Here is a 16,143-nt window from a genome sequence, read left to right as displayed (position 1 = left end):
TCTTTTCACTCTTGCCAACGCCGACCCTGATTCCGTGTCACAATGGGATTTTCTGAATCGGCCCATGCCAGTTTTGAATGCACCACCTATTTCCCTTAACGCCACAATTGCCGGCCCATCACGCCTTTAAAGCCCTGTACTATCGGTGCCTTGATCTGCCTGGTGATGCTCTCTGGGTGGCAATATGGAGGACTTTCCCATGCTGCCCTTTGTTGTAAAATACATTGAGAAACAGACGAATCTTGACCCCCTTTAGCCCCTTTCACTTTGGCTCCTTTTTGTAGCTTTCTTCATATGGTCGGGGGCGGGAACTAGGGGCTTAGCCCAAGGGTGCTAGAGCCATTGGATTACCCGCCGGGGCCTTTTCCCTTTGTTATATGAAATATTGCATATCGGCGGTTTCTGCTGTTGACCCCTTATATTTCCTCTTGACATTGTGATTGCCAATCTGCAGGATTGGGCCCACGCGGGGCATCACAATCGCACTGCAAGAGAGGGGGACCCTTTACCTTTTTCCTTAGCACGGGTCGATAGTATGGACGCGAAATCCTTATAGGATGCGGAAGCAGGCTCGACCAACGCCCCCCCACCCAATAAGTAAATTGAACCTTTAGGGTGCGTAAGCAGGCTTGACTAATAAGGAGAGGTGCTCGACCATAAGGTGCCATTAGGCCGCTCGACCATAAGGGAGAGGGAGAGGAGAGGAGCGATCACCTCTTTCGACTGCTCGCTGATCCCACTGCACTGACCCTTCTTTGGCAGAAAACACCTAAGACGACGGCTGCTTTTCTTTCTGAACTGAACGCTAGTAGTGTTTATCAAGAGATTGCTCTTCATAAGTAAGTCATAAGTAAGTAAGTATCTATCCCAGTATCTATAGGAACCCAAGTAGCTATCGGAACCATCAGAATCGATAAATGGGTCTCGAAGCGTCGTAGGAGCCTGCGTGTTTATTGGCAGATGGGAAAACTACTAAAGCTTCAAACTATAAGTATAAGTATTCCCCCTTGCTGAAGGAGAAGAGCGAGCTGGCGAAAACACATAGATAGACTGCTAACCCTCACTGCTAAAGGGAAGAGATAGATGTTAGTTCCACTTCTTCAAGTGTCGGTGAACCTTAGAATATAACACGTGTCATATCACATCCGGGAGGATTCCCCACGTATCGTAATCGTAGGCACCTTACCTTTAGCTTTTCCCCTTAACAACTGTGATCGCCGATTTGCGGGGCAATTTCGTTGCTGCCACGTGTCACCGTGTGAGTGGTGACATGTGGCACTCGAAAATGGCCCATTTCACCCCTGAAAACACTGAAATTGGGTGCCACGTCACCCTCCATATTGCCACGTCACTCACCATACTTCCACGTGGAGGAGAGGGAAAGGGGGCCACCTGCTTTGGTTTTGCAGGCATTTCCGTTGTTAATGAATTTCGGGCTTTCCCAAAACTTTTACATTATACCGCAGAATTGGCCCCCGCATGGTCTTGGAATGAAAACCCCGCTGATAAGCCGATAATGCGGGAATGCGGGATTTACCACATTTCGCCAAATGGAGGAGTGAGAAGGGCCGACCCGACCTTTGTTTTTCATTGATTTTTTGTGTAAATTGTCCTCTGCCCACCCCGACGCCGCAATTCCTTAATGATGCCCCATCAGGTATTGCGGGGGCCATGCGAGACTGCGGGATGCAGGACTGCTGTGACTGCGGGACTGTCAATTTGTGGGATGCGGGATGCCCTCATACTTAGCCATTTTCTTGGTTTTTTGGGCTTTCCATAGGCAATCTTCAACATGTTCTAACCTCTGATCTAGGAGTCGCTTTTTGGACTTCTATATACCATTGGAAAGCTCTTTCTGAACACTAGGCACTGGAGAGGGTATGATTAAGCTTTGAGATATTCTGTGGCCTGGGAAAGTGGCTCCAAACTTCACTGCTTTTGGGCAACCTTGACCAGTTGAAACCCGTAATGCAGTGAGTGACAACAAAGTCTATGTTGAGCAGCCACATGGATTTGAAGTAGAGGATCGAAAGTCACATGTTTGCAGGTTGAAGAAGGCATTGTATGGTTTGAAGCAAGCCTCTAGAGCATGGTATGCCCACATAGATAGTTACTTGGTGACGCTGGGGTTCACAAGAAGTAATGTCGATCCCAACCTCTACTTCAAGGTAGTCCAAGGTATGTCACTGATTTTGGTTTTATATGTTGACGATCTATTCTTGACAGATAGTGAGCTCTAATGATCGAGTGTAAGAGGGAGCTAGCCTCTGAATTCAAGATGAAGGACCTTGGACTCATGCACTACTTTCTAGGCCTTGAGGTGTGGCAAAGGCTCGAAGAGATTTTCCTTTCACAAGGAAAATATGTTAAGTAGTTGTTGGAAAGATTTGGAATGACATAATGCAAGTCCCTACCCACACCGATGGAAATGAACTTCAAGAAGTTATGTGGAGAAGCTGCAAGACCTAATTTGGCAAATCCATCTGAGTATAGACAGTTGATTGGGGCTCTGATATTCCTAGTGAACACCCGTCCGGATATATGCTACACAGTGAATACGTTGAGTCAATTCATGACCGAGCCTCTCCATGCACATTGGATCGCTGCCAAACACATTTTGAGATATTTGCATGGGACGATCACACTTGGTCTGAGATATTCTGCTAGAGATGTTCGACTTCATGGATATATTGATACTGACTGGGAAGGAAATGTTGTCGACAGGAAGAGTATGTCTGGATGTTGGTTTAGCCTTCGATTTGCCATGATATCTTGGATGAGCAAGAAGCAGAAGTCCGTAGCATTGAGTACCGCTGAAGAAGTGTATATTTCCACTAGCATGGCTAGCTGCAAAGCATTTTGGTTGAGGAAGCTCTTTGGAGAGCTATTTGAGCAAGTCTTAGATACTACAGTGATATATTGCGACAACAAGAGTGGGATTTGTCCGGTAAATAATCCCATATTTCATGACAAGTCCAAGCACATAGAGATCTGATATCACTTCTTTCGAGACATGGTGCAGAGAAGAGCCGTTAAAGTCCATCACATATCGACAGATGAGCAGATTTCATATTTTCTCACCAAGGCTTTGCTGAAAGGGAAGTTCTTAGTCTTCATAAAGCAGCTTGGACTGATGGATGTGACCCCTCCTGATAAGGGGCATCGCTGATCGAGGACACTGAGTTAGCTCTTCCCCCTTGTTTGAGCTCCCAAGCTCAGGAATTGAGATGGAGGGCTCCTGGGGTTGAGGGATCTCTGGACAATAGGGTATCACCCCTATCTGTTACCCATTGGGTTGGAGATGTTGCTCCCCTATCTTGGTCTTTGTAGAGTATACCCCAGTTGGCATCATATACACAAGCCAAACATGTTGTGATTGTCCCTCCTCGTCTGGCCAATGGGTTGAGGAGACTTGGGGCATGTGATCCTTACCTTTTGGTAAGTCGTGTATTGAACCCAAGCTCATATTATGATGCAAGTGTTCTACCGCATGACTCTTGAGGGTCATTGTTGGGAAGATTAGTAGGCAATAGGATGGGTTGAGATGTGCTCCCCTATATCACCTATTGCTGAATATGGGGTCAAAGATTTTTAGCTCCCCCATGAGATTCCGGGTTGATATGTACTCGCCGATGTGGTTTCAAATTGAGATATGCTCTCTGACGATGTAGAGGGTGGTAGCTTTTGCTCCCTAATGATTCTTCTCCTTTAGATTCGAGAATATTTCAGCAGATAGAGTTGAGCAGAGATGGGACATGATATGATGACAAGATATACGTGACATGTTGATCGATGGTCAGATATTGATAGGTGGAATTCTCCCTAGTTGAGAGGGAGTGTTAAATTATGCAACTACGCCAAATTTCAATTTGGACAACTTATTTGATGGAGATGATTACAATGAATTCCTCTTTTCGAGAGGACCAAATCAACCTAAAGATCATCAAATTTGGACAAGGGAAAATGTACTTATGAAGAAATGCCCACATATGCACATTTGGACAGGTCAGACCTAACAAAAATTGGTCACCCTTGGAAGCCTATAAATGCAAGTGACCTCAAGCTCATTTAGACATCAACACGCATCTTCTTCTTCTCTTCTTCATTGATTGGTTCGCATGGGGCCAAGGTAGGGATGACAATCAAAGTTCGCAAAGGTCCGAAATTATAGGGTCTGAGGCTTGCATATATTTTAGGGTTTTTGGGTTATAGTGGTTGGCTTGTCACAAGACAAATTAGACTACATTCACTGGCTTGCAGTCAAAGGAGTCAACATCGTGTTTATAAGACCTTTTGGGCAAAATATATTTGTAATTTTTTTTTTGAGTGTAGAAACTATGAGACTCTCCAAAAGTACAAGTCGGGCTAAAAGAGGGAATTCGACCCCTTGAGAAGGCTATATAAAGAAGCAGTTCAACCTCATTTGTGAGTCACTCACTCCACAAGTTCGAAATCTTAAGAAGAAGTTCAATTTGTAGCTGGGAGAAGCAAAAAAGGAGAGTGAAGGTCTGGGAGGCAAGGAAGGATGAAAATATATTGTTTTAGGGCTTTATCTCTCTCACACCTGTGAAATTCTAGGGTTTCTGGGATGTGGGAAGGGATTAAAGTTGCAGAAGGACAAAGTGCAGTAACTTGTAGTTGGAAGAGAGAATACTCTGTCTAGACCTTGTTGACCTTGGGAAGAGCTGTCTTGCTCTAGGAAGGTCTCAGGAAGAGGTTGGATTAGGGTATCTGAGGAAGCTGTAAGGCCAAAGTTTCAAGGTTGAAGTTGCAGGACGAGTTGTAGTGTTGACGCTAGCAGGTCAAAGTTGTTGTATTGAAGCTGATTGGTGTAGATCAAAGGAAGGACTCGAGGAAGGGACAACTTGGTACTAGGAGAAGGACTTGGTCTAGGGTTTGGGTCTTTGTATCTCATTTGAAGTAGATTCTAAGAAGATAAGAGTTTATGGGTTTTTCCCTTGGAGGGTTTTTGCCCTGACTGAGAGCCTAATATCTATGTCCTCTATTGTTGTTGTTACTGTTCTTTATATTATTTGATGAAAAGATATAACTAAAGAACTAAAGAAGATAATTAAGATTCACAGGCAAATATCAAGGTTAAGGAAAATAAGATTGATATCTGCCACTATCCATTTTCCAACATGGTACTAGAGCTAAGGTGAGCAAGGAAGACAACTGGAAGGACACTAGAAGGAATTACTTGTCAAGGGGAAGGGAAAAGGAAACTCTCAAGTAAAGACTGAAGACTTCAAGAAGGATTGAAGACTCATTGGTAGAAGATCTACAAAGAGGGTTTCTACTAAAAAAGGATCAAGACTACATCAAAGGAAAAGTACACAAAGGATATTGATCTCTCTTGAAAGAAGATCTATTTGGAAGGCATCTTTGAAAAATGCATCAAGGATCTTGAAAGCTGTTGTTGCAAGAATCCCAAGAAACATCTTTCAAAGACATTGTTGAAGACTCTTCAAGAATCTCGAAGACATCAAGAAGGTTGAAGACATCATCAAGGAGAATCTTGGTCATAAAGTAAGTATCATACTATTACATCATGTCTGAATTTTCAAGTCATATGTGTTCTTTGTGCAAGGAGAGCAATGAGCTCATTGGGGCATCAAATTATCTAGCATGGAAGAGAAGAATTGATTTGATACTCATAAAACAAGAAGTAATGGAACATGTTACTGGGGAAATTACTAAACCTGAAAGATAAGACACTAGAACCAGAAAAATACAAGAAAGGGGAAGTAAGGGCATAAAGGATCATAGTGGAATCCATTGAAGATTCTCTTGTTCCATTCGTTGCAAATTTGAAGACTTCCAAGGCTATGTATGACAAGCTAGTGAATCTGTACTCAGTGAGTACAACAAGACAAAATATGTTGTTGAAGAACAAATTGTATAGAATGAAAAAATCAAAGGACGAGGATGTAGCATCCTTTCTCATGAGTCTCTCAACTAAGAGACCATCTGCAAGGACTTGGGGAACCAATTACTGATTCTGAAGTAACCATTTGTGTACTAAATCCATTACCACCATAATGGAGCAACTTTACAACAAGCATCTACTCCAAGAAGGATTCAACTCCCTTGATGAGTTGTGGGCATAATTCTTATTTGAAGAATCAAGAATCAAGGTCAAGGATAATATTGGATTAAATGAACAATCTCAAGCCTTTTTAGCCCGAGTCAAGAAGCTGAAGAAGGGAAAGTTTGGTAAATCCAAGAAGAAAGACATGTCCAAAGTTCAATGCTTCAAGTGCAATGACTTTGGGCACTTTAAAAGGGATTGTCCAAACCAACAAAACATCAAGAGAAAGGAAAGGAGTGAAGCTCATGTAGCCGAAGCAATAGGAGAACCTGAGAAGAAGGCAAGGAAGGAAGAAGTGAAGGATCTTTACTACTAAAAAAGGTTCATTGACTATCAAGTTCTTTGTAAAGATTAATCTTTCTTTTAGGATAGTATGTTTTGCATAACATCATAGAAAGAATCATATGAAAGTAGCATGTCTAGAATTTACATGATTAAGTTGCTTTGTAGAGATCATCTAGATAGATGGATAGATAAACCATCTTGCAATATTGATCATCTAGGCATTATCTAACATTATGTTAGAAGAAGTCATCTTGCTTAGGTGCATCATCATGATCTTGGAAGAACCATAATTATGAAAGATTCTTGGAAGAAGCACTATGACAAATGTTAGTAGACATTCCATGTAATCTGGAATCAATACTGGAAAAGGGATGAAATAATGCAATGGGTCAGGTTGCAGGCTCTTTGTGAGGTATGTAGATAACTAGATGATCAGATGAAAGCATAGGAATGCATGCTGGATATAAAAAATATGGATATGATTCATATGTGTAGAATCTTGTAGAAAGAAAGTTGGTCATAAAATATGCTTAGGTATATGGATATATGATGCTTGAAAAAAGGAAAAAAGATTTGACTTACTTAAGGATATATAAAGATTAAGACTTTCTCTAGAATGTGTAAGGTAACGATTAACATCCAGTATAGTCTCTGGAAGAAAATTTGTAACTCGGTAATCAAGTTCGATCCTTGGGCACTCTGATGCATGAAGGAATATTCATATGGAGTTAGACCAAGAGGACGCTAGTGGAACAAGAAGGTCACCATGGTGAGGCAGGTGTAATTTTCATTATTGTTGGTTATCTGGTTAACATATTATTTTGCTACCTGGAAGAATGTTGTAGGAATATATGATGGCAGTTGAGGTAAGTTCAATTGTATGGATGAAGAATATTGAGGGAAGCTCAATATCTGGTACCTGACAACTGTGAAGTCAAGATGTGGACATCTTGGGATTAAAAGGTAGCAGTGCAAGAAGATAACCTGAAGGTCAAAGGAAGATCACTTTCAAGAAGAAGCTATGATCAACTTGAAGTTTGGAAAGGCTCAATGTAATGCCTTCATATCAAAGAAGAAAGTGATGAGCAAGAAGATTGGCCTAGAACCTATCACAAGATTGAAGAGAGAAGGTGGCTCCATGATACCTTGAAAGAAAGAAAGATCAATGATGCAGAGGAAAGAGGGAGTCGGGAAACTATGAAGAACTGATAACTGATACTCTTATGAAGACAAGCTGTAAGGCTTGTGATGATGACTTCCCAAATAGAAAGGAAATCTAGATCTCCTTTGATTTGAGAGGGAGTAAAGGAGTCTCCTTGTATAGGAGCAAAGTTCTATGCTCAAGATTAAAGGAGAATAAGGATGTCCTCTCTGGTTGAGAGGGAGTGACATTGGACATCACATGTGCATTCTCCTCGTCAGGTGATAAAGAGAGCATGATAGAGGATTAGATAAGCATCTGTGGTTTCCTTGAGGATAAAACATCAAAGAAAGGAAAGGTAGCAACATTCTTTGAGTATGTGACAGGTATCCAAGAGAAGAGTGGTCGAAGAGGATCGATATTCTTTGAGGACTTAGGATTGGAGATGCAAGATAAGAATAGTCCTAAAAGGACATACATTGTAGACAACTGGATGGGGTATGTATCTTGTTGAGGTAGTGCAGTATCACATGTAAAGCTTGCCAACATAATGCTCTTGATTAAAGTAGAGCTTGTTTAGTTAGGCCTCAGAGACAACGCTGGTCATGATGATGATGCTTACAATATGGCTTATCAATCCGACTCTTCATGTGAGAACTCTTTAGTTTGAGATATGATGTTATACTGGTTGTACAATTATGAATACCTCCCTATTTAAGAGGGAGTGTTGAGAATTGTAACTAGTTTTAGTCTTCTTAATTTTTGTATTCATTTCAGTATGTATCTTATGTAACACACAAGAAAATTAAAGAAAAGTTTATTAAAACATGGGTTTCATGCTCATTATTGATGGTCTTCTAGGTAAAAGCATGTTCTTCGTGTTTCTAGGGTTTGTTAGGTCTTAAGATTTATTGTCTTGAGGCAAAGGAGTCAACATCATGTTTATAAGACCCTTCTGGGCAAAATATATTTGTAAAAAGAATTATTTTGAGTCTAGAAAGTCTGAGAAACTCTAAAAGTACAATTTGGCCCTTGGAACATCAAGAAGCCTAAAGGAGGGAATTCAACCCCTTGAGAAGGCTATATAAAGTAGTGTGACCTCATTTGGGACTCACTCACTCTACAAGTTCGAAATCTCATGAAGAAGTTCGATTTGTCGTTGGGAGAAGCTAAAATGAGAGCGAAGGTATGGGAGGCAAGGAAGGACGAAAATATCTTGTTTTTGGGCTTTATCTCTCTCACACGTGCAAAATTCTAGGGTTTCAGGGTTGCAGAAAGAGGTCCAAGTCGTACGTCAGAATTACAGGAGGACGAAGTGCAATAACTTGTAGCTGAAAGAGAGAATACTCTATCTAGACTTCGTTGACCTTGGAAGAACTATCTTGTTCTAGGAAGGTCTCAGGAAGAGGTTGGATTAGGGTATCTGAGGAAGCTACACGGTCGAAATTGTAGGGTCAAAGTTGCAAGATGAGTGGATTATTGAAGTTGGCAGGTCAAAGTTTCAGTATTGAAGCTGGTTGGTGCAGATCAAAGGAAGGACTTGAGGAAGGGCCGACTTGGTACTAGGAGAAGGACTTGGTCTAGGGTTTGGGTCTTTGTTTCTCATTTGAAGCAAATTCTAAGAAGAGAAGAGTTTCTAGGTTTTCCCCTTGGAGGGGTTTTGCCTTGGCTAAGAGGCTAATATCTGTGTCCTCTATTGTTGTTGTTACTATTCTTGATATTGTTTGATGAAAAGATCTGACTAAAGAATTAAAAAAGATAATTAAGATTCACAAGCAAATGTCAATGTTAAGGAAAATAATAGTCACCGCTATCCATTTTCTAATAGGATGGAACATGGCTCTGCCTTAGTCAATCTAGCTTACAAAATATATAAGTGCTTCCTCTTGGTTTTTCATGCAAATGATTGATATTATGCGTCTTGCTAGAATGTTTCCATTGATGAATGATAAAAAAAATAGTTTCCTTGGTTTACTGCTGTGTGCATTGGATGTTTAACATTATAGATGCTAATGCAATCATTGTGATGGTTTATGCCGTGGTTGCATGTCTTGCATGATGTAGATTGATTGTGAAAGGCTTGCTGTTGGATTGTCTATATGTAATGTATTCGTGTGAATGAAATTTACAATTTGTTACAACAATGTTGTTAAACATATTACTCTATTGATTTTTGAGTTTGAAATGTAATATGGTTGTTGGATGCCAGTGGTGAATTAAGAGAATAACTATAATTGGTAAAGCTTGGAAACAAATACATGTGATTGCAACCCTCATCCCTTTTACATGTTAGATTGGGACAAGGGAGTTGAGAAGAAACTCTTGATAAATTAATAGGGTTGGGGTCCTGTTATGACTTTATTAATGTGCTGTCATAATGAGTTTTAATAGTAGCTTCATACTTAGAAAATTGTATGGCCAAAGATTTATGAAAATTCATGCAAGACTTACTGATGTAGTCTATATCACATGGAACAAATTAATGTTTAGAATTGTGTATCACATGGAAAAAACATTCCATGTGGTAGGATGTTTGTTAGCAAGAGTAAAAGACGCGAAGAGTTAGGCAATTTTCAAGAAATATTAGAGAGTTAACTCGTGTCGCACAAATTTTTTTGTCTTATAGTGCAAGATATTTTTTTGGTGTGAGAAACTGTAAGAAAAGATAATTTGACAAATGAAGGAGTCAAAGATGATATCTCAAGAAAATATTTTGTTGCATGTGATAATATGATAAAGGAAAGAGGCAAAGACAATATTGCAAGAAAATATTTTCTTGTGGTGTGACATATCACACCAAGATATTTTCTTGGTGCTACATCACACGAAAAGAAAATTTTGAGTTGTGATAAATGAAGAGGAAGAATAGACTTAGAGAAATTTAGAAAAGGTGCATATTGCGACAATGAAAAAATTATCGATGCTATGTAATGCATTAAGATATTTTCTTGGCGTGACACATCACATAAAGGAAAATATTTGGGTGTGATAATGAAGCAAGGAAGATTTTCTTTATTGCACACGAGGATTGATTTTGGATGCAATAAAGGCAGAGTGGCAGAAGGGGAAAGTGTTTTGAAGAGTGTGACATATTACGAGGATAGAGAGATCCTAGTGATATGTCATAGAATAACAAACTTTGTAGTGATGCAATAAGGAAGAAAAAGGTTGCATTGTCATAAAGATAAGAGGATATTTGTGACATGGTAAGGGAGCAAATAGGTGCTACTTGTGGTGATGAAAAATCCCTTGGGATGCGATACATTGTGAGAAAGGTAAGATCTTGGAGATGTGTCATGGCAATGAAAAGATTGTTGAGATGTAATAAAAGCATCGCACAAGGAAGAAATTGAGTAGTGTGACATGTCTCAAAGCAAGTAGAAACCTTGCGATATGTTGCAATATAACAAACTTCTTGATAATGCAACAAGCTGGAAAGAGAGTTAAATAAAAATTTTGAAACTTACAAACTTCTACAGAAAGGAGCTTCATCACAAGGAAGAAAACATCTTCTGGTGGAATGTATCACACCAAGATATTATCTTGGTGTGATACATTGCACAAAAAGACAAATTGATGGTACAACACATCGTACAAATAATAAATATTTGATGTGATAAAGAAAGAGATTGCTCTGTTGTGGAGAAAGAAGATCTTAGTAGTGTGACAAAAAGAGAGAAGGATAAGGCCTTTGTCGTACATTAAGGATACATTGCACAAAAAGACAAATTGATGCTACAACACATCGTACAAATAATAAATATTTGATGTGATAAAGAAAGAGATTGCTCTGTTGTGGAGAAAGAAGATCTTAGTAGTGTGACAAAAAGAGAGAAGGATAAGGCCTTTGTCGTACATTAAGGAAATTTATGGAGGCGTGACATGTCACATAGAAAGATAAGTGCATGATGTCGTTGGAGAAAGATAGGGGATGTGATAAGGGTTGCTTTGCAAAGAGTTTAAGATGGATCAATACATCATATATCGCATGAAACCAAAATCATCTAGATTTGGAAAAGATGCAATATAAATATGTCAATTAAGCCATGGACAATACAAGATCTTGTGTATGACTTTTGATTGGCGTGATATGATAATGCTATGTGTCTTTGTATAGAAGGCTCCATGTGTAATGGTGAAACAAGAAATAGAAAACACTTAAAAGTCTTTAAGGGGCCATGACATTCTACTTGTAGTTTGGAATTTAGCAAGAATACAATCGTTGGAAAGCTCTTGGTGAGCAGAATGAACTCATGTTCTCATAAAGTGCCTTTAAAGATGTACTCATAAAGGATAATTATATGAAAAAATTAATTACTCTTTTAATTTCCCTTTAAAAAACATAAAGTAAGTTTGGTTACTATATAAACAAGCTAGAAAATAATGATAACACTGGTTTAGAAACCCAACACTCAACTCACATGTAATACTTACAAAAATAGAACAACCCATATATAAGAATTACATAAATGAAATAAATAACATGACTAACAATTCTCCAAAATACTTACGTTTATGCTATTCCTATCTGTATAGTTTTGACATAAAAACATCATCACATTGAATCACAATTAAGAGGCTTTTGACTTTTATAATGGGCACATTTATTAGAAGTCATTGTAAAAATCCTATAATTATTTTCTCATTATAAACATTGTGATTTTCACTTTATGTTAGTTTTTGGAATCAATTTTCAAAAACTACATTAAATCTATGTACTCAAATATATAAATCATTTGAGAATTAACTGCTGGGTAGTCGAGATGAAGGTCTATACATTAGGTTGGGTTTTAAGCCTCTTACTATCTTTCTCATCTTATCATGAGAAGTGATATATCTATATCTATATATGTATATGTATATAAAATAAGTAAGAGGCTTTTGGCTTTCATGTGATAATGGACACATTTATTACAAGTCATTGAAAAAATCTTACATTTTTTTCTTTATAAACATTGCGATTTTTACTTTTATTTTTATGGTAGTTTTTGGAATCAGTTTTCAAAAACTACATTTTATAAATCTATGCATTCAAATATATATATCATTTGAAAATTAACGGTTGGGTAGTCGAGGTGAAGGTCTATACATTAGGTTGGGTTTTAAGCCTCTGATTATCTTTCTCATGTGACACATATCATGAGAAGTCATAATTATTAACTATATATATATTTTGAAAATTAACAGAGGGATAGTGGAGATGAAGATCTATACATTAGATTGGGTTTTAAGACTTCGCTATTTTTAGCATGTTACATAGATCATGAGAAGTGATAATTTTTACTTGTTATATATATAGATATATAAAATTGTGTATATTTTATTTTATATAATCAATTTACTCTTTGTAATATTTTCAATTATTATTTTTATATATTTAATTTTATTTATTAAAATTAAAAAATAAATATTATATTTTATGTGTATATTTTATTTTATATGATCAATCTACTCTTTATAAAGTATTTTTTTTATATGTTTAAATTTAATTTATTAAAAAGATATGTGTTATTTTATTTCGTATAATCAATTTACTATTTATAATATTTTAAAATACTTTTTTATAAAGTATTTTTTATATGTTTAAATTTAATATTTTAAAATGCTTTTTTATAAAGTATTTTTGTATGTTTAAATTTAATTTATTAAAAAGATATGTGTTATTTTATTTCGTATAATCAATTTACTATTTATAATAATTTAAAATACTTTTCTTAATATGTATTTAAGGGAATGCGTTGCTTTGTATGATGATTTTTTTCAATTATATAATGTTTAAATTATATTTTTGCAAAATTGGTAAACAATTCAATAGAATGAAAACTATTGATATTGTGTTATTTTTATTAAATCATATATTTAATGGTTATATATCAAACTACAAATCAATATCAATAAAACATTGGTTAGACAAATTAGGTTATAAGACATTGGTTAGACAAATTAGGTTATAAGACACTAGTTAAACTATTGATATTGTGTTATTTTTATTAAATCATATATTTAATGGTTATATATCAAACTACAAATCAATATCAATAAAACATTGGTTGGACAAATTAGGTTATAAGACATTGGTTAGACAAATTAGGTTATAAGACACTAGTTAGACAAATCAAGTTGTACAAATTATTATATAGATCTAGTGCAAAATTATAAGAATATAATATTGATAATAGGAATTACATAAATACGCATGAGAATCTCTAAATACACATGTTTAGAATAAAGTTATGTTCATTGTTATTCTATTTAGATGTATGATTTGGTTAATAATATAAGGATTTGGTACAACTCGATTGTGTGGAATGATATATTAATATACAAAGTTGGTTTTCATAAATCATATCCATTTACATTACCCATCTGTAAATACTCATGTTTAGAATAAAGTTATGTTCATTGTTATTCTATTTAGATGTATCATTTGGGTAATAATATAAGGATTTGGTACAACTCTATTATGTGGAATGATATATTAATACACAAAGTTGGTATTCATAAATCATATCCATTTACATTGCCCATAGATCTAAACATTGTTGTGGATATTCTGCAAGACAACTTGCTTGAATACATTTTAATTTGCTACTACAAATGAAATGTGGTTATACTCTACCACACAATTGTTACTTGTGGTTAAATAATAATATTAGAAGTAGATTGAAAAAACTTGTGAGGGTGATACCATTAACGAGGGATCAACAATATTCGATGCTTTTTAAATCTCAATTTACAATGCAAGATACAGAAAAAGATTGACTTGCTATGTAGAAAATAAACATTATGATTTATGAGAACTTTGTTACAGGGCGCTCTTCTTATTCTTTGCTATGATATTTCACTCTTCTTTATTCAACGGCGGATTGAAAAATCATTACAATAGGAATGAACCTTTTTTTTGTCGCTTATGATTTAGTTTTTTGCATGCCTTGATTGTTGCTAAGATTAGGACATGGGTTTTCCCTATCTCAACTCTTGATTAGGGTTAGGGTTTTGGACCTTTTAGAAATTTCTTGGAAGTCCATACATTACTTATCCTATATGTGAATTATGAGAGGTAACATGATGCTCACTTAACACTTTGTTGTTCAAGCCAACATATCAACTTTAAGAGGGCATAACTTTCACATATGAACTCCATTTTTAGTCCATGATAGTGATTTTTGAAGCTATCGATGTGTTCTACACTCAGACTCCATTTGTAACAACGATGACACTTTTTCTGACTCACTAGAGTGAATTTTTCAAGCCTCAAATAGATGTAAGGACTAATATTAAAAATGGTCCCTAGAAAAGTCCATCTATGATTCATCACCCTAGAAAGTATAAAAGGGATAACAACTTATACAATGATCAATTCCTTATCAATTATAATAGATAGTAGTCCATAAATGAAGGGATTTTAGTTACTTTAGATCAACTGCACAAGTTACAAGGCCTTTGGTATCCTAAATTGTTAGATAAGAATTTGATAGTGTCCTTATTGTTAGCTTAGAATCCTTTGATCAAATCCATTCCTTCTTATTTGCTCATGTCAATTGTTGACCAAGCATCCTATTGCCGTATTCAATTCAATTGACAAATGGCTCAAATGGTTGACACTCAACAATCTCCTCCTTATTTGACACCGTAGGAGCATAATGAAGAGCCTCTTAGTGGCTAATAGTTTTGTGAGATTCCCATGGATTCCCAACACCAAAGTTATTTTTGCTCACTTTTTGTTAGTGAGTCTATAATCACCTCCATAGATTTGCCTTTTACTATATGCACTTTTCTAGACTTGACTATATCCTCAATGAAGTGACACTGAATATTTATGTGCTTCGACGTGGTATGACAAGTCACATTCTTTCCTAGCACTTTTGCACTTTGATTATCACATTGTAATTTAATGGGTTTTCTCATTTCAACGTTAAATCTTTGGATATATGTTGAAACCAATTGCTTCATTGTATATTATGATATTTAATTACTTAGGAGTTACTTAAGATAAACTTGGTCTACTGCGTCTTTAGGTAAAGTGTGTTTCTTTAGTATGTATTTGTAGTTATATAATTTGATGGTCATAATATTTTCTAGAGTGATCCAATGAGTCATATTGTCCTCTATAATAACAACTATTAATGCATGGCTTAGTCCTCGATTGGTCCATGATATCTATTTAAAGAGCATGTAGGGTCATTTACTAATGGTTGATTGTAAGAAACTCTCATATGTACAAATTGTCCTTTTGTATTAATAAATTGCCTCGTGTAGCCATGTTGGTTCATGTCGTTGACTATTTTCCTTTTAGAAGGTTTTAACTACCTAAAAGCACTAGTGTTATGATTTTTGATTTGATTATATGAGTGGTCACCTAAGGTGTTCATCTTGGGTGGAATACCCTTTTTTTCTCCAACATGGTATCATCTCCTATTTGAAGAGTTGTTCCCATTGTTGATTAGGATCTTGAATTTGTGTTGTTGCATGTAGCATTTTTTTTTTGAGTTTTGGTATTTTTATGGATTTTTGGGGTGATCAGACTGTTCAATTGTTTCTAGAGTGTTGCTTTTAGTTGGAAATGCTTTACATTTCACCCGAAAAGGCTTTCATTTGCTCGAGATACACCCTTTCTTGTTAGACC

This window comes from Pinus tabuliformis, chromosome 2_1 (genome assembly GCF_031772625.1).
Source record: "Pinus tabuliformis cultivar Carrire ecotype Pingquan chromosome 2_1, CPIR1, whole genome shotgun sequence".
In the NCBI taxonomy this organism is placed as follows: Eukaryota; Viridiplantae; Streptophyta; class Pinopsida; order Pinales; family Pinaceae; genus Pinus; species Pinus tabuliformis.
This window is presented reverse-complemented; position numbering follows the sequence as displayed.